The following is a 22,265-nucleotide window of genomic DNA, read 5'->3' on the forward strand; positions in this document are numbered from 1 at the left end:
ACTCTGGCGCCATCTCGTAGCCATCAGCACCGTACAACGCTTTTCTTCTCACGCTTTAGTCATACCCTCTTCTTCCGATTTCCGCCTCATGATTCCGCTGCTCCCTCTTCCTCGACTTTCCTCATCGCGTCATTCATACGCCTGCTGCGCTCCGCATTCACTCTTTCATTTTTCGTTGAGTTCGTTCACTCGGTTACGCCGACGACGATGCTCGCCGCAGCAACGGGTGCTTAAGAGCTGTGCTTTAAAAAGTATCTATTAAAATTATGTTGCACGACCGACAACACTTCTGCGATGAAACCGCGAAATAGCTCTCGCTGGTCTCGGCGTAATTTCGACGAAAAATCGCAGCGATCGTACCGACCGGTGTGACGTGCGAAGAACCGGTTGGTCGCAGCCGCTGAGGGGGGGAAGGTCGACACCTGCGACAGCGATTTCCGTCGTGTGCGACCAAAATCACACTTCCGATGCGATAAAAATCGCATCATGTGAAACAGGCTTTAGCCAATATATCGCAACATAAAGCACACTACAAATCACACGTTGAGCTTTATATTAACAAAGTGTGACACCAGTTACATACAGCGTTAATGTAATCTCTTCGGATGGTAATACCAGCGTCATTAGTAAATTGACAAAGGATAACACAGTCATCGGCGAATTAGCAAATAATCGAGAAAGTGATATTAGGTGAATCGATAATATAGATCAGAAAAAGAAGAGCGCCCGAAACTGAATAGTTGAAACCAACATACTCAGCAGTGCGAACAGGAGGGAGGTGGCGCTTTGCTCAGCAAACTTTGAGTAGTTAATGGGCCCCTCACCATCTCTGGCCATTTTGAGCTGACAAGCGCCGTGAATACGATGTGCGCTAACGATTGTGTCTGCAAAAGTATTCCATCGCTACTTCTCGCGGAAAGACCTGAAATTTCAAACCGAATGCCGGTTTCCCTTCCCCTCGCGGCCATCGCGCTCCCAGCCGGAGAGTTGGCGTATATCGCGCAAGTGCACCTGCGTACATCGCACTGTTGTGCGGTCGCTCGTAGTGACACATGACTTCGATAAATATTCAAGGTAACAGCTGTTATTTGTGCGATCTGTTGCATAAGTAGAAGAATAAAAGTTTAGAGAAATAATAAAACGCACAAACTGAATTTCCGCGTATTCTTTTTTTTACATCGTACCACAGCAACAGAGATGTACTTCAATGCAGCTGAGCCACATTGAAATCTAGCAATTGTGGTCAAATTTTGGTTTCCGTTGTTGTTCACATTTTTTTGTTATCGCAATGATAAATGTTTCCGACACGCATAAAGTTTGTCCTCCTGCCCTGCCAAAATCTGGCCCTGCCAAAACTGCTCCTGCATGCCGGAGCGCAGAACAGCTAAAATAAATCATTGAAATCTAGGATTTAACCTGCGAACGCCACCATCTGGTTAGGCGGCACGCCGTAGTCGGAGACGGCGGAATAAGTTTGGCTACCGGGAGTTCTCTAACATGTACCCGATGCATGGTACACGAGCGTTTTTACATTGCACCCCCATCGGAATACGGCCGCCACGGCAGGAATCCAACTCGCGACATCGAGCTCTACAACGCAAAGCCATAGCTACTGGGGTACCGCGGCAGATCGTACAAAAGCTGGCCAAATATAAGCTGCGGCGTCCTGTAGAAAGGCATAGCGCATCGGCATCCTGCGATGCAGCGTCATAAGCACTGTTTTTGTTGCGACCGCCATTGAGGAGTGAGAGTGCCTCCTCCAGATCTATATAACTCTCTTTTAACGGAATGACTCATTGTATAATTTGATATCATCCATACGAATGCTTTCGCTGGCGGTGCTGTGAACGAATCGGTTTTCATGGTTGCGTATTGGTAAATGGTGGCTCTCAACAGCGCTTGCTAACGACCGGGAGGGTGATTATTGAGTAGCATGTTTCAACACTTCCACTGCAATCGCCCCCTTGCACGTTTATTTGGGCTCGCGTGTACTGTATGTAAGTATCATCACTGGTGCTATGTCCGACCAAGCTGTGCCAGTTAAAGAGGTGAGAAAGAGATAGATAGTTTCTTAATCAAAATACGATGTCAGCCTGCCTGTCAGTCTGGCACGCTGCTCCAATTGTCTTTTGAAATACGAGAACACACGCTGTGAACACGCAGACACGCAATGGCTTCAAATACTCACGCACGTTAATACTATTGACGTAGCTTCAAGAAGACCATATGAACTTTCTTTGCCCGGAGCACGCAGGAGGTCTTTCTCCATGAGGCAGGAACATCCCACAGCTTGAAAATCGGGAAAATATAACGGCATAACCTTAAGGAACTCTATATCTTGATTCCGGCAGACTACAACAAAAAATCGCAGCTTATCGCCCTCCCTAAATGCAGACCATACTCATACCAGTCCACACAAGCATATACAACGGTTGTGAAATACCAATAAATATGAAAGCAACAAATCGCGCAGCTACATTACGAAGCCTTCTACAATGATCCATCGACTTTATCCTTAATGCGATCAGTATCCACAGCGATGTCCTGCAAGCTTATATCTATATCTATATCTATATATATATATATATATATATATATATATATATATATATATATATATATATATATATATATATATATATATATATATATATATATATATATATATATATATATATATATATATACTGCGACATGCTGCATCCAGCGAAGGTGAACCGCCGTTGTTTGGAAGCGGCAGAGAAAAAAAACAGAGTGAAGGACACAGAAGTTAGTGCAAATACCGGCTGGCTACTTTGTGCAAGGAAAGGGCTATAATGAAAGATGATGGAAAAGACGAGATTGAAACAAAAGGTGGGAGAACAAAGGTTTGCACACAAACATGATGCACCACGCTGCAACTGTCGAAGTATGCACAGTGTGGATGTCCTCGAATAGGGGAGGAAACGCGTTCAAGGCTTAACAAGGTTGCGATTTCGGCATAATTATCGATGGTGAAGCAGCATAAGAACACCAAGGTCAGCGCTTGTCCTGGTCATTTCGTGTTTCTGCGCTTGTTCACCACCGATCCGTTTAAGGTATTCTTTGTTGAACGCGGCTTGGACCAGCGGCCGAATATTATCTCCTTCGTCAAGGGGCGATCTTCCCATTTATCAAGCGTTGTCTAGATCACTTTTTGAGCCACATACAAGTGAGCAGTCTCAGAGGAAATGCCTGATCACCTCCTCGCAGTCACAGTTGTGGCAAGCAGAGATGTTGTGTCGGAATGCAAGTAAGCGAAGGCTACGTGAGCCGGATGGAGCACCGGATAGAGCATCGGCCGTTGCGCTGAGACCGTTGGGTTCGGAAAAAAAAAACGACGGACATATGATGTTTGTTTTTAATTGTGCCGCACTATTTACTCGGCGAAGAAGCGACGACGAATGTCATACCTCGGTGAAGAGGCAAAGAAAGCTCCTCTTTCACAGGCATTCGTGGATGACCCACCAAGGCACAGGCTGCCAGAAGTGTTTCTGTGGCTCGTAGTATCCCGAGTGGAAGGTGGTGTTGCGAACAGGGATCCTGGCTGTGGGGACGAGCGTTGCGAAATTCGCTCGAGCTCCAATGTAACTGTGTACCCCTTCTGCGCCAGCTAGCGAGGCGTTGCAGCAACATCTGTTCTCGACAGTCCATCGGTATACAGGGTACAACACCCTGTGCTGATCGGCTGGCTTCATCTGCGCTTTGCTTACCACGAATGCCACACTGGCCTAGTATCCACTGGCATATGATGTTCGGTTCCTTCTAGATTGGTTGGTGGTTGCTTAAAGCTTCCTATATGACAGCAATGGTGACATTTCGGCGAGTTAGTATGGTGCAGTACAAGTTGATGGAAGCGCTAGGCTTTTCTGTGAACTACATGGACTTTGAAATGGGTTATTTGCCAAAATAACTTGTGGCCCACGTAGATAGACTGTCCTGCATGTTTTTCAATAGTGCAAAAAGAATCTGACAGTGAGAGTAGAAATCCTGACATCAGGCACTTCGCTCTGCCTTTTCTTGTAGTTTTTCTTCGATTTCGCACCGCTAAATTAGGCTTTTTATCTATTGTAATAAGCCTGTTTCTCATCAATTGTTCCGTGTATGAACCGTGATGCTGATGAGGCTTCACTTGCGCAGTCATTGTTATTTTCCCGCTGCAACAGCCTTCACTATTCTGCCACCTGTACCGCTGCAAGTTTCTAACATTTGAACTGAGGTTGAAAAGACGAGTTGAAGAACCTAGATTTTAGAGACAAGTTCAGGATGTTGTCCGAAATTGTAAGCGCTTTTATACTGAGCCGACAGAAGGCATTCTACGCTACAAAGAAATGTTCACAATATGAATTGAAGATCATGTGTGGTCATTAAGAATATGCTACTAGAACGTTTTAAGGTCCCGAATTAGTTTGAAGAAACTCCTGACTACAGGAAGTTCAGTGTTCTCATTGCTCAAAGCATTCGTCCCGGTGAGTTGTAGGTGAACAGGGTCCACCTTCTCGCCTCTTTTTTATAAAAACTTAAGCAAGTGTTACACATTCGTAAAACGTTAAAGCAAAAGCCTAATTGTACACTTGGCTCAATTTTTGTCACGATTAAGATACGTTTACGAAAAATTGTAAAAACTGTCCATAGGAGCGCACGACTGAACTCACCGAAATCAGCGCACCCAGTGGTAGTGGGCCAGAGCCGTCAGCACCTTGCCAGAGGGAGGGGTAGTATGGTGACGTTGCTGATGCTGAGTTGCTGAGCAGTTTGATGACGTTGCTGGAAACGCTCTTCATCTCGACGACTCCTCCGATGACAGGGCTCGGAGCGCCTCAGAGCGCTTGAAGATGCAGTAGAGCGATCGAAAGGAACCAACCGAACGCAAGGCGCGCATCTTCTTTCAGCCAGCCGAACACAACGCCGCTCGCGAGAGCGGTCTAGAGCGCTGCGAAACGGCCAACGGAAGATGTATTTAGTAAACTACGAGTAGAACCATGGAGCAGTAGTGGCATCAGGGGAGCGTGCTTGTCTCGCACCCCGGAGGCCTGGGCTCGATTCCCACCCAGACCGAAATGTACAAAATTTTAATTTGAAAGCACTAATTTGAAGCACTAATTTTAAAGCACTAAGCACAGGAACCTCCCCGAGAAATGTGACGTCAATCCAAGCATTTGTTGACGTGATTTTTACTGTTTGCAGCGTTGGCCATTTTGGGTCACTGCGCAGTTTCGCCAAGGGCCCCGCCAACATAGACAGCTAAGGCTTTTGCCTTAATAACGCCAATCTTCTGCAGACTTTGCGTGAAGCAGGATTCTCCTTGCTAAAAAAAAGCCGTTTACGCTGTGTTTAAAAATAGTGATAAGCTACCTAATTTCAGTAATCAATCTTTACCGCTCAGGTGGCGAAGTCACTGGTCGTCTCACATTTGACCTCATAGCATAATAAATCATGTAAATCGAATAGGCAGTCCCCGGAAGCAGATTAGAGTGGCGAGCATAAACAAGTGTCAGAAGCTTTTATCGCACACTCTGATGTAAAAAATGAGCGCGCGCTGTCGCATGGTTAATTTCCTCGGCGTTTATCATTCCCAGAGCGCTTGCGCATCCTCCGTAGGTCGTCGTTGAGATGCGATGGTGCGTCGGAGCCTGTGTTATGGAGCTGGTTTTTTGGGGTTGTTCCTATTTGCTTTTGCTGCGCAGATAGTTCACTCTGCCAAACACATAGGTTTCGCATCCTAACTCACAGGAGTTAGAACACTTTCACGAAGAAGCCGAGTTCGCAGTGCCTTCAGAGAACAGTGATACAAAAGATACGTCACTACGAGATGGACACATCAGTAGGAAAATGATTAAGTTCTCTTTAAGACTACTCCAGGAATACCCAGTTTGAGCTAGGCAGCAATAAAAGGCTTATAAATGATGCGCATTGTTCGAATACTGACGTACATTGGGAACGGACTGCAAGTTTCCAACTGATCGCTTTCGGTGAACGGAAAGAACATCTGTTTGTACACGCTTCCTGCAATAGATTTGCCCTCCATTCGAAAGAGAATAGCTGATGAATACGTGCTCATTAATGGAAGGGAACCTGCCGTCACTTCAGGGCGACCCATGATCCCGGAACCGCGCGGCGAAAAATGCCGAGCCACAACACAAGAAACTGGTTTAATTATATAGAAAGCAAGCTTGAATAGTAAGGTTTTGGGGGGGGGGGGGAGTTTACGCAGCCACAGCTGGGCAATACATTTCCAGCAACGACGAAAAGGGCCCTAATGGAAAACAATACTACAATGGCAGCATTACAGAGCAGATTACTCGCACGAAACGTCTTTCACAACTCGAAAGTTCGCGACGAATGGTTCACGATAAAAAAGTGTACGTCACGCATCAAGTATCAAGGCCAAACCTTCTGCGCTTGGCTAATCCACGCAGAACGCTGCCATGGCATCCTTTTTGTTGCATGTTGCCTAGAAAAGCTTCCTGTGGTGCCGGAGGAGTCAGACGGATGTTGAGAACATGTCCAGATGCGTCAATCAGTGGCCGTCAAGTACAGTGTTCGTGAGCAGAGCTATATGACACGTGATGCCGTCTATGCGGACTTTCGGCCAGTCTCGCACTTCAAGTGCACGATCACTCGGAGGTTATTATTCCTTGCGCCACGCTCACACACATGCATGGTCAGGCCGCTACCTGCGAGAAGAACGCGAGACGTGTGCACTCTATCTTTCAAGGGCAGGTGCATAAGCGCTTTTATATCGCAGGCACTCGGGCCGTTGTGCACGCTCGCTGCACACTGGTATACGCCACGCACGGCAGGCTCTGCATAATTTAGCTGGAATTTCTGCGTGCTTATAGCCGAAAACGGTAAGACAGTGCATAAATAAACAATAAGTGGGCTAAGCCACATCAGCTGGTGTAGACTCTAGACTCAACAGTTTCTTGGAACGGCACTGAACAGATTCTACAATCAGGACATCAGGTATATGGCATGCGCTAAGAAGACATACCGCCTAACAACGGAGTTCGCGATTTGCGGGATACGTAGTGGACGCTAATGATTTTAATATATCGTGTGTAGGAGGTGCTGTCGCCTTTATTTTGGCACCGGCTACTTCTTCTCACATAGGACTACAGCTATTGAAGGCCACAGACATGTAAAAAATCTCAAAGTCACTTAAAATCACACTCAAATTTAACATCAAATCTTATGAATGAGTCAAACACACGGTCTTAAAGTCATGTCACACAAAAAACAACACTGCAGAAAAGGATACAGAAACACAAAGTACAGTCGCATAGCTACCCTAAAGCCCAGTAACTTAACGATAATAAAGTCAGGGTGCCTAAGAACAACCGGCATAAGTTCACTCGAAGGCACGTGAATCAAAGCACAGAATGGAACAAAGTCAAGCCAAATTACACGCATAAGCTTATAATAAATTATAAAAAATTCACGAATATTTTCTAAGAATATCGCTCGTCTTTGCATTGAATATCCTGGTCATGAGCCCAGCATGTTAAGGCTGAAGGGCCTGAGATTCAATGCCATCAAATCACGTATTAAGCGTATTATCTGCGTGCTGTATTACGCGCATACTAGTAGAAGATGTATATCTTTATCCACGGGGTAAAAAGTACATTGTGAACTATCAGCTCGTGAAAATTTGTGCAAAAAGTGTTTTGTGACTGCCGTACCGAACCGCAGACGTTAAACCAACGTTTCAAAAGATCGGCTTGTATCCATTGAGGACAGAATTTCAAGTTCAAGCGAAGGGTGCGTGTAAAATAAACCTGTATATCTTGAATTCTGACCGTTCCATGTCGCACTGCAACCACGGTTCAAATCTGTCTTATTATATGCCGCAATGTGCCTTGTGTTATATGAATTCCTGATGTGACGTTGTTCACATGCACTTGTCTAGCTGCCTCGTCCGCTGCAACATTCCTAATGATATTGCAGTGGCCAGGTATCCACTGGAATATTATTGGGCGATTCTTTTCACTTGCTTTTGTGAGTTCAATAAGAGTTTTTTAATCTAAAGTTATGTTTGGCGCATTGCTGCTGTCACTATTTGGTGACCATGAAGCTGCCTGAGAATCACATAGGATGACCCATTTTCTCTCTTCCTTTACCGAATTTATGAAAACAGACAAAATCGCAAAAATTTTCTGCTGCCGTTGGTGTCATGTGAGCTGAAATACAGCTGAAGTGCCTGTACTCGGTTCCATTCTTGAATGCTAAATGCGGCCACCGAAGAACTTGTTTGACGTGAAGAATCTTTGTACGCTAGAATAGAACCGGGGTATCTGAAGTATGTCTGGAATAACGGCTGTGCTGTTAGAAAAAATATCTCTCGTTTGCGAATAATTCCTTCAACTGAAAGCCAAATTTTCGGGGCTACGAGTCGCCATGGAGGGTAAGAGACATCTGAGCTTCAGTAGTTGTTTTAGGTAATACATTATTGTGCACCTCAATCACTTTATTGATCTAAGCCATGTCTATCTCGACAAGTGCAATAGCTAGTGGATTCCTTTGGCGCTGCCCTGAAACGCGACAATGCCGACAGGTTTCGACAGTCCTTGTAATATAAGATATAGGGCCATGTTCCTCTGCAATTACTAAGGAATTGGAGGTTTCTCGAGGAATTGCTAAGCAGATGAAGGCTCCTAACTATTAATCGTTGAAGCCGATCTTCACATGAACGGGAGAGCCAATGCAAAACACATGAATATGAAAACACATGTTTTATAAATGCATTATTTACTTTTAGTAGTGATGAAATTGACCCTCCACATGTCGTGCCTGCAACCTGCCTGAAGCAGATATAATTGAGTTTACTTGTTCTGAAGGCCTTTTGTGAGAATTCCAAGATAATTGTCTGTCTAATGTAACACCAGGAAGCTTGTGTTGTTTTACCGTGTCGAGAGGTTGTCCCTCAAGGCACAGCTGAAAGTCCCTTAGATGTCTTCTGGTAAAAGGTAATGCAGTCATGTTAGTGCAAGACAGTTCCATGCCTCTTCCATTTAAGAATTTCTCCAGAATGTTTAAGCCTTCCGGTAACGTTCACTGAACAAGGCTGGCCCATGAAATGGAGGTCGAAGAATTACAAATATCGTCTATATTTAGCAAGTAACGCAGTGCACGTAAAATTATATCTTCAGTAGTACCGCCATCCCTCAGTAATAGTCTTGTGCAACTCATTGAGTGGGTAAGTTGAGACCTTTTCCTTCGCTTGTTTGAATAAGTACTTTTCTGCATGCCATTGGAGAAATTAAGTATCCATCGTTGCGTCCGTTCAGAGACTGCCAGTTCTAAAAGGCCACACCATACATGGGTATGGCTGATGGCGCTGAAAGCTCGTATAATATTCAAATACATCGCTATTATCACTGAGTAGACTTTCCGCGAATTTCTATAACCTTCGATATTTCCACTTCGGCGATAAGCACTTTTTGCTTTTCTTCTTACAACTGCAAAACATTCATATTCTCCACTGCATGCTGTGTACTGATCAGGAATGGGTTCATGTATTGTACACATTCTCATTGTTTCTTGTATCACGGACGTGATGTTCTCTACATCAGCTTGACAATCCATTCAACTGGACTAGTGGAGACGAAAGAGCGGCCAGTTTGTTGTATTCGCGTATCAGCACTGTTGTGGCATATCTAATGAAGCGTAGTAGACGACACCGTAGTTGGAGCTTGTACACACAAAACATAGCACGCAGGCGAGCCTTAGGTTGTCGGTGGTAGTTATAAACGGGAAGTTCGCGTTTTTCTGAAGCAACCCGAAGGTTTTTGAAGATTAGCACAAGACAGTCGGGTTGAAATAGGGCGCTTTCGGACGCCCCAGAGGGGTCTATTCCCGCAATGCTCACGAAATTTCAAGAGTCTACTCAATATTGTCTGAACATTCCGCTTCATCGTAATGCGAAAAGCCACTTATTTTTGCCAGAAGAGGGCTAAACCAAAGCATAGTTGCAGTTTATTTTCGGAGATAACGGTATTTGTGTAAACGTAGCCTCTCCGCATTTCGCCGTCCATTCGTTACAGTCATCGAGGAATGTTTGATGCCCATGGTGCGCTATGGCTATAAAGTACATTACTCGAGACAAACAGGTCAAATAAACCAAATGAGCAGTTTTTGAGGGTTAGCATAAGGGAGTGCCAGCTCTGTTAATTTCCGGAGCTACAGAGGTGCTGAAACGGTAAAGTTTCGGTGACAAAACGCTTCGAACAGTGTGAATGACCCATCACCTTTCTGGCGAAATAAAAGAGGTAGACTTTGAAGACTGTTCAAAGTAAACTCCCAGCTACTGTACCGCTTGGCAGAGATGATCCGTACAGCCGCTGTACTATTAGATAATGTTTTCTTATGCTCTATAGCTAGCACGTCTATTTCTCTAAAAAACTCGCGTCTTTATAATATTTGTGTACTTGCAAATGTTTTCTTAAATGGGTACCACGCTTTCTCACCACTTCAACAACGCTGGTGGTATGGCACGTTCTCCTTCGAGCGACTTGGCTTCCGTGTATATAGGCGTGCCATGCGGATGGGTTGAGCACAAAGAGACGAGGGGTGGCGGGAAGGCGAGAGTGCTGATTTAGGCTCCTCTCCGGCGTCTCAGTCCGCCGAGCACAAAGGAGGCTGGCCGAAGAATGAGCATCGTGTCAAGAGGCACGTGTTCGCGGTAGGAGCAAGTCCATCGGTGCCCCTAAGGCTTCCCTCCCCTGTGTGTGTTGTGCGTGTGTGTTGGGAAAACAGAGGCGCGCATTCTGCGGTCAGCCTCGGACAGACACACGATGGCTGCATTCGGTGGTGCCACGCAACAACATAATTAACAATGATTGACTGTACTGGGCACCAGAAAGACAAGCGCAACGTTTACTGTTTCCCGCGGGCGAATCACGGAGGAAGAGTGCGAAGTGTTGCTGTTGTGGCACGGCCTCGCTGACAGAAGAGGCCACGCACGCCGCGGAGGCCAATAGGGGGGCGCGGCATCAGTCGCGGTGCGCCGACGACGGGCGCCCGCAGCAACGCAAAACAAGGACGCGAGGAGGGGTGCCGACGCACATCGGCCGCACTAATCACGCGAGACGCGACCAAGGAGAAAGAATGCAATATACAGCACTGCGCAGGAGGCCAATCTCTGTTATTTATTGGTGAGTTCGGTGCTGACAAGGGGTTCGGATGCAACGGCGCGCGCTCTCTGGCGATGCTCGCATGGAACTAGGCGGCTGTCACAAACACGTGCTACCGCTGTGCACACTGCGCGTCGCCTTCGTGGGTGTAATTAATAAGGGCTGCATTTCTCTCTCTGTAAACAAGCGAGATAATTTTGTATGTGGATTTTTTTAAAGAAATTGAAAGCGCTTTTCGCAAGAGAGAAAAAAAGAAATAAGCAAATTGAAAGGGGAGGAAACATGACACAGTGCGCTGAATGCCCAGGAGGTAAATAAACAAATCACATTTTGGAGGTCATGCTTGGTATATTTGATAAAGTTTGCGTTTTTCGGTTTTCAAGCGAGAAGACGGTCATCTGGGCTCATAATAAGCACATGCTGTAAATTGCTGGAGCATGTAATAGCTCACCATATATCTCAGTACCTTGAATCAAAAAAAGTCTTCGTTGAGTATCAGCATGGTTTCCGGAGGACTGTCTCAACAACTACACAACTAATTTCAGTTATACATGATTTTGCTTCAGCTCAAGATAATTGTTGGCAGATAGATGCGGTTTTTCTTGACATGTCAAAAGCCTTTGATCGTGTGCCACACACTTTACTCATTGACAGATTAAGGGATGCCGGGCTTCCTGAGAGATTGATATTATGGTTGCAGGCTTATCTGAGTAATCGATCACAGTTTGTGGAGTGTGCGGGTGTTAGGTCTGCTGATCTGCCGGTATTGTCTGGAGTTCCACAAGGTTCAGTGCTTGGTCCTCTGTTGTTTTTAATTTATATAAACGGCATTGCTTCTAACATCGATAACTCTGTTACAATAAAATTGTTCGCTGATGACTGCGTGATGTATAGTGTTGTCAAGAGCTCCTCTTGCAAAATACTACTGAACAATAGCCTCTGTACACTCGCGGACTGGTGCGAACGAAACGGTATGCAAATAAATTTTCATAAAACCGTTGCCATGACAATAACCACAAAGAAAAAGCCACTGTCTCATACGTACCACATTGCTAATAAAGCTATTCAATCGGTAACGTCTGCCAAATATTTAGGACTAACCATCACAAGCAACTTAAAATGGGACAAACATTTGAAGAACGTTTGTACAACAGCGTTCAATAAACTTTGCTTTTTGCGCAGGAAGCTGAAAGACTCGCCGTCAAGTGTTAAACTCGAGGCATATCGCACTTTGGTTCGACCAGTCCTTGAGTACGCTTCCGCAGTATGGGACCCATACTACGTTAAAGATATCGCACAAGTAGAACGAATTCAGCGCCTGGCTGCTCGATTTATTGTGTCTGACTATCGATCTACATCATCTGTTACTGACATGTTGCAGCGACTGAATCTGGAACCCCTCTGTGTACGCCGAAAGATTGCGAGACTAAAGATGCTTTATTTGATATATCAAAACAAAATCGGTCTCCCGCGCGAAACTTATCTTTCCCGCTCACAACACAGATCTTCTAGAATTAATCACTCGAATGTTATCCGCCCGTACTTTGCGAGGACTAAAATGTTTCAGAAGTCTTTTTTTTCCGCTCACAATTGAAGAGTGGAATTGTCTGCCAGCGTCTGTTGTTGATTGTGCCAATGTAGATTCCTTTGTGAAATCTTTGTCATTGCACTTGATGCAACCCTCTCCTGCTAGGGCAGCATTGCTGCCTGCAGTATTTTGAAATAAATAAATAAATAAATCTCTTAACCAAATTTTTAGAACGCGCTTCGAAGAAACTACGATTTAGCTTTTGCAAAAATAGCCTGGCTTGGTACACATTTGACGCGGGAAACGTACAAAAGAAAGGCTTTGCATACAGCAACGAGCCTTCATGAGTACGTGTAACTTGATATATAGTTACTTGAGCTTATATTTACATCGAGTTGACGAAATATGATCGCGCGAGTACCGGTTGGTGAGAAAGATACTATCACCCGACGGTTCGTTTTACGGCGCATTAACATAATATATAACTCTGTTAGGGCTGATGGAGGGGCATGCAGTTCATTAGTATATTTGTTAGTGTGCGTATGTGTGTATTGTTTTTAATATGTGTCACTCCATTTCTTTCATCCCTCACCATTTCACCTGGAGTAGCATGCTAGTTCTGTCGCTAGGCTAAGCTCTCAAGAAATCATTAAACTTTCTCTCTCTCTCTCTCTCTCTGTGATGTTCATCACGGCAAGAGGTGCTGATCGGGAAGACGCAATGTGTACCTTTTCATACTGCTCTTTGCTATGTATATTAGCGCACAAAACACAGGTGGGATAGCAAGAGCGACACACACAACCAGCGCTGACTGGCAACTGAAGGAGTTATTGACGCAGTCGCATATATAAACAATCAAAAACGCTGACATGATTGCATGACAAAGAAGTTATGTTTCTGCAGCGGATACTTTTTCCACGTTAACTGATTCATACGCCTACGGCAACTCATGCCACGTGTATGTTTGCGCTTGTTTTATATGTGAATCCATCAATAAATCCTTGAGTTGTGAGTATGCGCTGGTGGTGTGAGCCGTCCTTCCTATCCGTCCTGGTAATGTGTGTGCTGCTATGTATCAAAATGACGAATCACCAACTCGCCCAAACCACAGTTTTATTGCAGTTTTTTTTTACATTGCGACCCTTCATATGAAATTACGTCAGGACAATCTATTGCCCACCATTAACTCTATAGTCATAAAGATTACGTTTCTCTTCCCCTCTAGACACTGATGAAGAGATGTGGCAAATGTAAGGTTCACCTCACGCTAAAAAGTTGACTCCCTGAAGGTACCCGACTTCCTTGGAAGGGTCCGCTGTATAGCCCTCACCGGGAACAGGCAGCAGCGGGAGCCGGTAACGTGAACGTAATGCTATTTATTAATTTTTCAAACAGGAAGGTACGGCGCCGCACTCGGCGAGCATGGTCACACTGGTCCGCGCGCACTGAGCGCACGCCTATATTAACTTTGACTGATGCAGGGTGCCCACATTGCCGTCAAGGCCCGTAGCCATCTATCGCCTGAGCTGTCCTCCCTCTGGCTTTTGAAGACTTGGTCACACTTCCTCCAAGACGCGCAGAACATAACCTGACTCGTCAGCTGCTGCCATCGATGAAACATCGTCAGGTGCCACACGCTGCCTACCCACTATTTCATTCGTCCATCGACGGCGTCTCGGCCATATCGACAATCCATCAACGAAGAAAGGGACCTTGTGGCTACATGCGCTATATTGATCGGATGTCGAAAAAGAGATATTACATTATGCCGCTAAACATCTCCTATAAACACATCTGAAACATCAGTTTTTGCCCTTTAGTGTAATTATTTTTGGTGGATTATTATTGGCTAGCATATTGAGCAGCCGCGTATGTAAATGAGACAGTTTACGAGGGCTAAAATATTTTTCTGACTATAATAAATATTATATGCGCTGCCATTAAAAACATATTGCAATCGTTTCGTACTTATACACATTGCGCAGCATTTGAAGGCTTCAAAAAATTCAGCTTGATTTGCAACCGTGAACGGGCGCACTACTTTCGCTGTGACATAGCTACGCTGGATTAGTGCTGTAGTTGCTTGATTCGCACTATGTATTGCGATAGCAATTATGTGGACACTCCAGGTGCATTTCTGCCGTCGGCGTCACCGTGGCGGAAATTTGGCAGCAGCCACCAGAGACTGCTGCTGCTTATGTAGCGGCCGTGCGGGCGCCGTATCTTGAAAGCGATCTGTGACGTGGCCAAAGTGCACACGCGAGCGGGCCTCATCTTGCCTCATCGTCGACTGAGCATTGAAAGTTATCATTCGACGTTTTATTTGACTGCCTGGAATCAGCCACTATTGATGTGGTGGACACAAAATAAATATTTCTGTTTTGTGCCAGCAACATTCCAGGCGGATTCAGCTTCTAATGATGCACTGCCACTCAGCGTCAGCTAAAGGCACATTCAGAAAACAATACGCCACTATAGGCCCGACAACATATGCAAACGAAGAGATAGGAAAACGGAAAGCATTGTAGGGTCTTGACAATTGATAAATAAGACATACAGTCAAATAGACGTCAAAGGAAGCTCAATGGTGATGATTGGAGTTTATTGGCGCAACGGCCAGAAGTGGCGAAAGCGAACCAAGGAAAGTCAAAGAGCACTTGCGAATGAAGTTCCGTATACACAAAAAGCTCTTACGGTGGAAATGTTCATAACAGCGAATTCCATCCAATTCTGACGATGGACATATTATTAGCGAACATTACTGGCCATTGGCAACACGTACTTACGAACGAAGAGTTTTGTGAATTCGACGAAAGAAGCTTTGCGAATACTGGCCCTACTGTTACTGCTTCTGAGCATAGTGCAAGCGTGTGCCGTGTGCCTCTGTCAGCAGCACCTGTATATTTACAAAACAAATCTTGAGCGTTTCCTCATTGGCCGTCTTTGGGGCACCCTACCCTCATGATAGCATTCTTTTACAGATAGGCAGGACATTCGGCTGAATAAAAACAAGAGCTCGGTGGTGCAACCCAGTACCCCGTTTCAAAGGGCACGCTCATAGCATCTATCCAGCAATCACTACGATTGCTCGAAAATCATCCCGACGATCGCCAATCGCAGGAAGCAATTGGTTAAGAGAATGTTGAGATTGAATGACTCCACAGTTCGGCTGAAGCCTTCCGTGGACTTCCAGGCAGAAAGCTGTAAGTGAGGGCAATGTCTCCTGAAGGCTTGTTAGATGATAATACTAAATAAGCATTCAAAATAAAAACAGCGAAGGCCCCTATTCAGAAAAAACCTCCTAGGCTAGAGTGTTTGTAGAGCAAATTCAAGCCGATCCTAAGTTATTTATTTATAAATACCTTACAGGCCTTCGAGAAGGCATTGTGCAAGGAGGGAAATATGGTACCATATTCGTATTGAATCGCGGAAAGAAAAAACTACATCAGTAAAATGATAGGAATATTCGCGCAATGCAGCAGTATGGAAAATTAATACGATATTAGCAAATACTATATGAAGAGCAATAACAAAAAACAGTAAACACAATAGCATAGTAACATGATAACGTTAGAAACGTTTGCATGTATGCATAAATAAGTACAGTAAAACATTAAGATCACTAAAATTATTTTATTAGCTATTAGCCAGAACCTAGTACTCTTACTAGGTTCTGGTGCGCACTGACTACCACCAGCATGGATGCAACAAGAACAAGAAGTGTGTTTTATTCAGGGATGCTTACAGGTATATATAGCTTTGGTTGACTGTCCGATAACAAACACGTGCTTCGTTGATCAGTCTGATCGGAAGGGGCCATTCCAGGAGCGCATGCGTGACCTGACGATACATCTTCCCCCGGGATAATGTTATAAGTTGAGAGTAAGATACGAGACTTGTTTAAAATCCCGGCCGTAATGCAGACGATTGGGTTGCTGTCTTTGCCGGGTGGATCACCTTGGCACCGCTTGCGTGGGCAGCATTGTTCACTGTGAAGCAGCTGTCGTTGCTTGAAATGGCGTAGTTGCGGTTGATTCTGATGGTGACACCCTCCCAGGCATCGTCGCCTGGGAAACCTCCTCGCTCTCGGATTCATCTTCTCCCAAGTCCGCGCGGAAAAGCTCACGTGTGGCTAGAAGGTGTTGCCGGTTGCGTCGGAGTATTTGGTTGTCCTCTGTAGCGACGCGATAGGACCTCGGCGCCACCAGGTCCACGACTCGAGCCTTGCGGTCCCACGTGTCTCCCCGTACTCTTACTACTGCATCTTTCTGGAGTTCGGGTAGGGGTTTCCTGCTTGCCAATTGCCGAGGTTGGCGCCTAAGTGCTTGTTTCCTGGGGCACGCCCAGAAGTCTGGCAGCCGCGTACGTAACCTTCTGCCCTGAAGCAATTCTCCTGGGGAGCGGCCGTCTTCAAGAGGGGCCGAACGATAGGAGAGTAGACCCAGCCAGAAGTCCTCGCTCGTTCCACTTGTTTTCTTCATGATCCTTTTGACGATTTGGACACCCTTCTCGGCGAGACCATTGGACTGCGGGAACCGTGGACTTGACGTCACGTGTTTGAAGTCGTATCTGGGATGCGAACAGGGCAAATTCATGGGATGAGAACTGCGGACCGTTATCGGTGCAGACTTCCATGGGAATTCCGTATCGTGCAAAAACTGCACTAAGTTTACTTATGACAGTTCTTGTTGTTGTGTCAGCTAGTTTCTCGACTTCCGGAAAATTTCAGAATGCATCAAGCACACATAAGTAGGAGGCTGCGCCGTACATGAAGAGATCAACCCCAACACGGTACCAGGCATGTTCTGGGATCTGTCGAGGTAATATCGGTTCGCTGGGCTGCTTATATGCGTATTTCTGACAAACGGCGCACGACTTGACTAAATTTTCGATGTCCCCGCTCAGTCCTGACCAGAACACCAAGCGTCGGGCAATTGCTTTGCACTTATTTATGCCTAAGTGTCCTTCGTGAATACGAGTGAGCATCTCAGCTCTCATGAGCTTTGGGATAACCTTTGATCCCTTCATCACCATGCCTTGTACTTCTGATAACTCAGGGGAAACCGGTTTCATCGCGTCACTAATTTCTTCGCCGTTCCTAAGGCAGCGCAACACAATTTGCAAGTCTGGGTCAGCGGCTGTTGCTTCTGCTAGTCTGTCTAACATTTTCTTGCTCACCATTTCTGAAGCCACGCCCACTGCATGTATGTCGACGTCATCTGTGAAGCTATCCACGCTGCGGGGAGAGACAGGCGACGATCTGGATAGCATGTCAGCCAGGAGCAGTTCTTTCCCTGGGACAAAGTGAAGGGCATAATCGTATCTTAATAAGCGCAAGAAAAAACGCTGTAATCTTAGAGGCATGTCTGCAATGGCTTTAGCCGCGATAGCTAGCAATGGTCTGCGGTCGGTTTCAACGATAAATTTGCGGCCATACACGAAGTGAAAAAATTTTTCGCACCCAAATGTTATAGCCATTGTTTCTTTTTCTATTTGGGCGTATCTTTGTTCCGCCTCGGACATTGTCCGGGAAGCGTAGGCTACTGCCGCCAACTGTCACCATACCGCTGAAGTAGGGCGGAGCCGATCCCATTCTGTGATGCGACAGAAGAGATTTTGGTTTCTCGGGTCGGATCAAATATGGCTAGCAGTGGCGCACTGCTTAGAATACGGCAGATAGCTTGCCACTCGTTGCAATGGTTTTGAGACCACTCAAAGACCGTGTCCTTCTTAATTAGGCTTCGCAGTAGCGTTCTTTCTGCCAAGTGAGGTATGTATTTACCGAAGTAATTTACGACCCCCAACATTCTTTGTACGCCTGCTTTGTCGCTTGGCTGAGGCATTTCGCTTAATGCTGACGTCATTGTTGGGTTCGGACTTATTCCGTGTTGGCTGATCACATCGCCCAAGAAGTCAATTTTAGTCACCCCGAATCTACATTTTGTTGCATTAAACGTTAGGCTGGCCTTCCTTGCTAAATTCAGAACCGTACGGAGGCGGCTATCATGCTCTTCCCTCGTGCTCCCCCATCCGAGTATGTCGTCGATATATATACGCACACCTGGGGCCTGGTCAAATATTTCATTCATGGCTTTTTGGAAGACTTCCGGTGCCGAAGCGATTCCGAAGGGCAGTCTCAAGAAGCGATAACGACCAAACGGCGTTCCTATTGTGCATATCCTTGAAGTGGCATCATCAAGAGGGATTTGATGAAAACCCGAGTACGCGTCGAGGCGCGTAAAAAATGTTGCTCCGGCCAGCTCTGCCTCAATATCCTCTCTTTTGGGCAATTGATAGTGCTCTCGCTTTATGCCTGCGTTAATGCGCCTGGGATCAATGCATATGCGAAGTTTGCCATCCTTCTTCCTTTCCGCGACAAAAGGGCTTACCCAATCTGTCGGCTCGCTAACTTTGACGATAATGCCTGCACGTTCCATGCGGTCCAACTCTTCTCGGAGAGGCTCGCACAATGCCAGGGGCACCCGTCGCACCGGCTGGACCACCGGCGTTGCTTCCTCCCGCAGGACCATCTGGTACGGGCGTGCCAGGCAGCCGATACCCTGAAACAACTCTGGGAATTCCTTCGTCATTTGGTCAGTACTGTTCATGTGAACAGAATCCACAGTACGCGACACCAGTCCCAAAGTTTCGCTCGCGGACAGCCCAAGGATGGCTTGGTTGCTCTTCCTGACGATAAAAAAGTCAAAGTACTGGCTCCGGTTGTTCACAGTCACTGGTAGCGTAGCCACGCCGATATGCTTGATGACGTTGCCACTGTATGAGCGCAGAACAGAGGGGCTTGTCTTCAAACATTGATTCACCTTGAGCCTTTGAAAAATGGTGTAAGGCAGCAAGTTGGCTTGCGAGACCGTGTCTACCTTCAGAGACACCAATTGGGACGCGACTTGGGCGTCGATAACCCAATCAGCTTTGTTGCCCACGCCAACATCCAGGATTTCAAAATCGGCGTGATCGTCCCTCACAGCGCTTATTTGAGGACCTCTCCTACAACAAGCCGAAAAGTGGTTAGCGCCACGGCACGAGAAACATGTTTTTCCAAAGGCTGGGCACCTTCCACGTTCGTGGATGCGGTTGCACTTGGATCATTTGAATTGCCTCTTTGTTTTGATCTGCGCTACTTCCGTTTCAGGTTGAGCGTAACTTTGCTCTGAGCCTGAGGCAAGTTCCTCGCGTGCCAGACATTTGCACTGCGCACGCTGAACATTCGAACTGCGCATTTCGATTGGTGCCACTTGTTTTTCTGCTTGAACCCATGCATTGTTTTGCTCGGCACATACTTCTTCCGCCTTGCAGATTTCTTCGGCTTTGCGCAATGTAAGGTCCTTAACCTTCAGCAACTTCTTTCGCAATTCCGGGTTAACGGTGCCGAAAACAATCTGGTCTCTGACCATAGAATCACTTAGGTCCCAAAAATTGCAACTTTGGGCTAGCTTCCTCAGGTCTCGAGCGAAATGCTCAAAAGGCCCCTCCTCCGCTTGAGTCCTTGTACGGAAGACATACCGTTCATGCACCTCGTTTTGCTGTTGCCGACAATATTCTTCAAACTTTCCCGTCACTGCTCCATAATCCTCTTTACTTTCGTCGTCCGAAAACGAAAAATTGTTGAATACCTCTAGGGCGTCCTCTCCAGCAATGGTGAGCAGGAGCGCAGTCTTGGCTGGCTCGGACCTCGGTGCTTTCGCCGTTTCTGTTGCTTGCAAGAACAGCTCGAATTTTTGCTTGAATAGGCACCAATTTCTTGCGGTGTTCCCGGACAGCACCAGCGGTTGCGGTGGCTTCACTAAATCCATCTTGTCGGTTCACTGAGACGCCCGTCTTTCGATGCGTTCCTGCTTGAGCAATTCTATCCCACTTCTGACACCATGTTCTGGTGCGCAGTGACGACCACCAGCATGGATGCAACAAGAACAAGAAGTGTGTTTTATTCAGGGATGCTTACAGGTATATAAAGCTTTGGTTGACTGTCCGATAACAGACACGTGCTTCGTTGATCAGTCTGATCGGAAGGGGCCATTCCAGGAGCGCATGCGCGACCTGACGATACAGTAGAGAGATGCAAGAAAGAAATTAAAAGAAGGAAAGACCTGTTAGCTGGTTGATACTGCAGATTGATCGATTAGAAGATTGCACTGTGTTTCGATTAGCTAGCGACGTTTTCTGGGAGGGCGTTTCATAAACGGACCGCACGGGGCAAAGCTGGAAAATTAAAAGCGTGTGTATTGCCATAAATTCGGGCGTAGCGGAGAATTAAAAGCGTGTGTATTGCCATAAATTCGGGTGTTCCGTCTTTGTGGCGTCGAGGATGCTTTTTTCAGGTTTTATAAGGATAGAACAACTGTGTGAATGTCCATGAAATAATAATAGAAGGGAAATTTCACGGCGAGTGATATGCTGCACATATTGTTAAAGCCGGCCTGCCAATTGCAAAAAGCACATACAAAGAAAAAGATTTGCGAATTCTGCCGGGGTTGAATGTAGAAGGGGCCGGTAGACGCAAGCTCACAATGTTAGAAAATGGAAGCACTTCTGACTAATAGTTTCGACGTTGTGGGATCATTACGACTCGCTTCCCCGACCTAAAATAATGACACTCGTGTTTGCAGGTGCGGAAACATGACATACGGTTACTTAACGCTATATTTGGCGTCCGCATAGCAGAAGTGACAACATCGGTGTTATCAGTGTCATGGCATACGACAAAAGTTGTTGGCTCGTGGAACAAGCTTTCGATTTTTGCCGATTCGAACAAACTGCCGAAGTATGTACCCGCTACACAGCTGCAGCTGCAAATAATCGGTAGGTTGCGAATAGCAGGCTACGTATAGCAAGTTTTTTTTTAAATAATGACAATTAAGGAACCATCTATATCCAAATTTATTTAGTCTTCTCATCGATTTAAATAAGTCCCAATCAGCAGCAGCATTTCTTTTATATCGCCGCACCAAAAGCTGGACACGAAAAGCGCCACACGAAAACAGGGAACACCATTCTCATGTCTCTTGTAAGTCGGTGACATCAAAGAGTCCGAACCAAAACTAAATAATATACCGTAGTTTTCTATATCCAGGATATGCAGAAGAATGTCAGGGAAATGCGCTGGAACTAAATAAATGCAAAATATATTTCTGCCTTACTCTCACCGACAAATGCGTTTGAATCAACCTGCTTGAGTCCTCGTCCGACTGCTGATGTTAACAATCCAGCTGTTGAGTGTCTTCGATCTCAACGTTTGGAGTACATTAGTGGAAGCCCTTCATGGAATTTCAGGCACTACCTAGAACACTTGTTTTACGTACTAGCAGCCTCATCTCCTACCGAACCAGTGACGGCTTAAGTCATATTCGTGTTCATTGCACAGCGGTGAAACACAATCAAAACCTTGATACAAGAAAAGATTTCAGATTAGCCTCCAAAAATAAAAGAAGTGGCTAACTGGTATATCAATTACATTATTAATTTCTTCATTGGAACTTCAAAAATCAGCGCAGCTTGTGCGTCATAAAGATACACAGCAAAAACAACCAGAGATAATAGTTTAGTATTTATATCCCGAAAGAAACGAGGCT

The 22,265-nt window shown here is 45.8% G+C and overlaps 1 protein-coding gene and 1 long non-coding RNA gene across 3 annotated transcripts in view; one reads left to right on the plus strand and one right to left on the minus strand.

Moving 5' to 3' along the window:
• Positions 1–22,265, plus strand: part of LOC135904809 (G-protein coupled receptor dmsr-1-like) — a 1,021,428-nt gene that overhangs the window by 326,715 nt on the left and 672,448 nt on the right. The window lies entirely within an intron of this gene.
• Positions 16,380–20,596, minus strand: LOC135904860 (uncharacterized). The gene is made up of 2 exons (XR_011508489.1): positions 17,857–20,596; positions 16,380–17,247 (listed from the first exon to the last, which is right to left on the minus strand). It is a non-coding gene; the product is annotated as an uncharacterized lncRNA (long non-coding RNA).

The sequence above is a fragment of the Dermacentor albipictus genome, chromosome 1, assembly GCF_038994185.2.
Source record: "Dermacentor albipictus isolate Rhodes 1998 colony chromosome 1, USDA_Dalb.pri_finalv2, whole genome shotgun sequence".
Classification (NCBI taxonomy): domain Eukaryota; kingdom Metazoa; phylum Arthropoda; class Arachnida; order Ixodida; family Ixodidae; genus Dermacentor; species Dermacentor albipictus.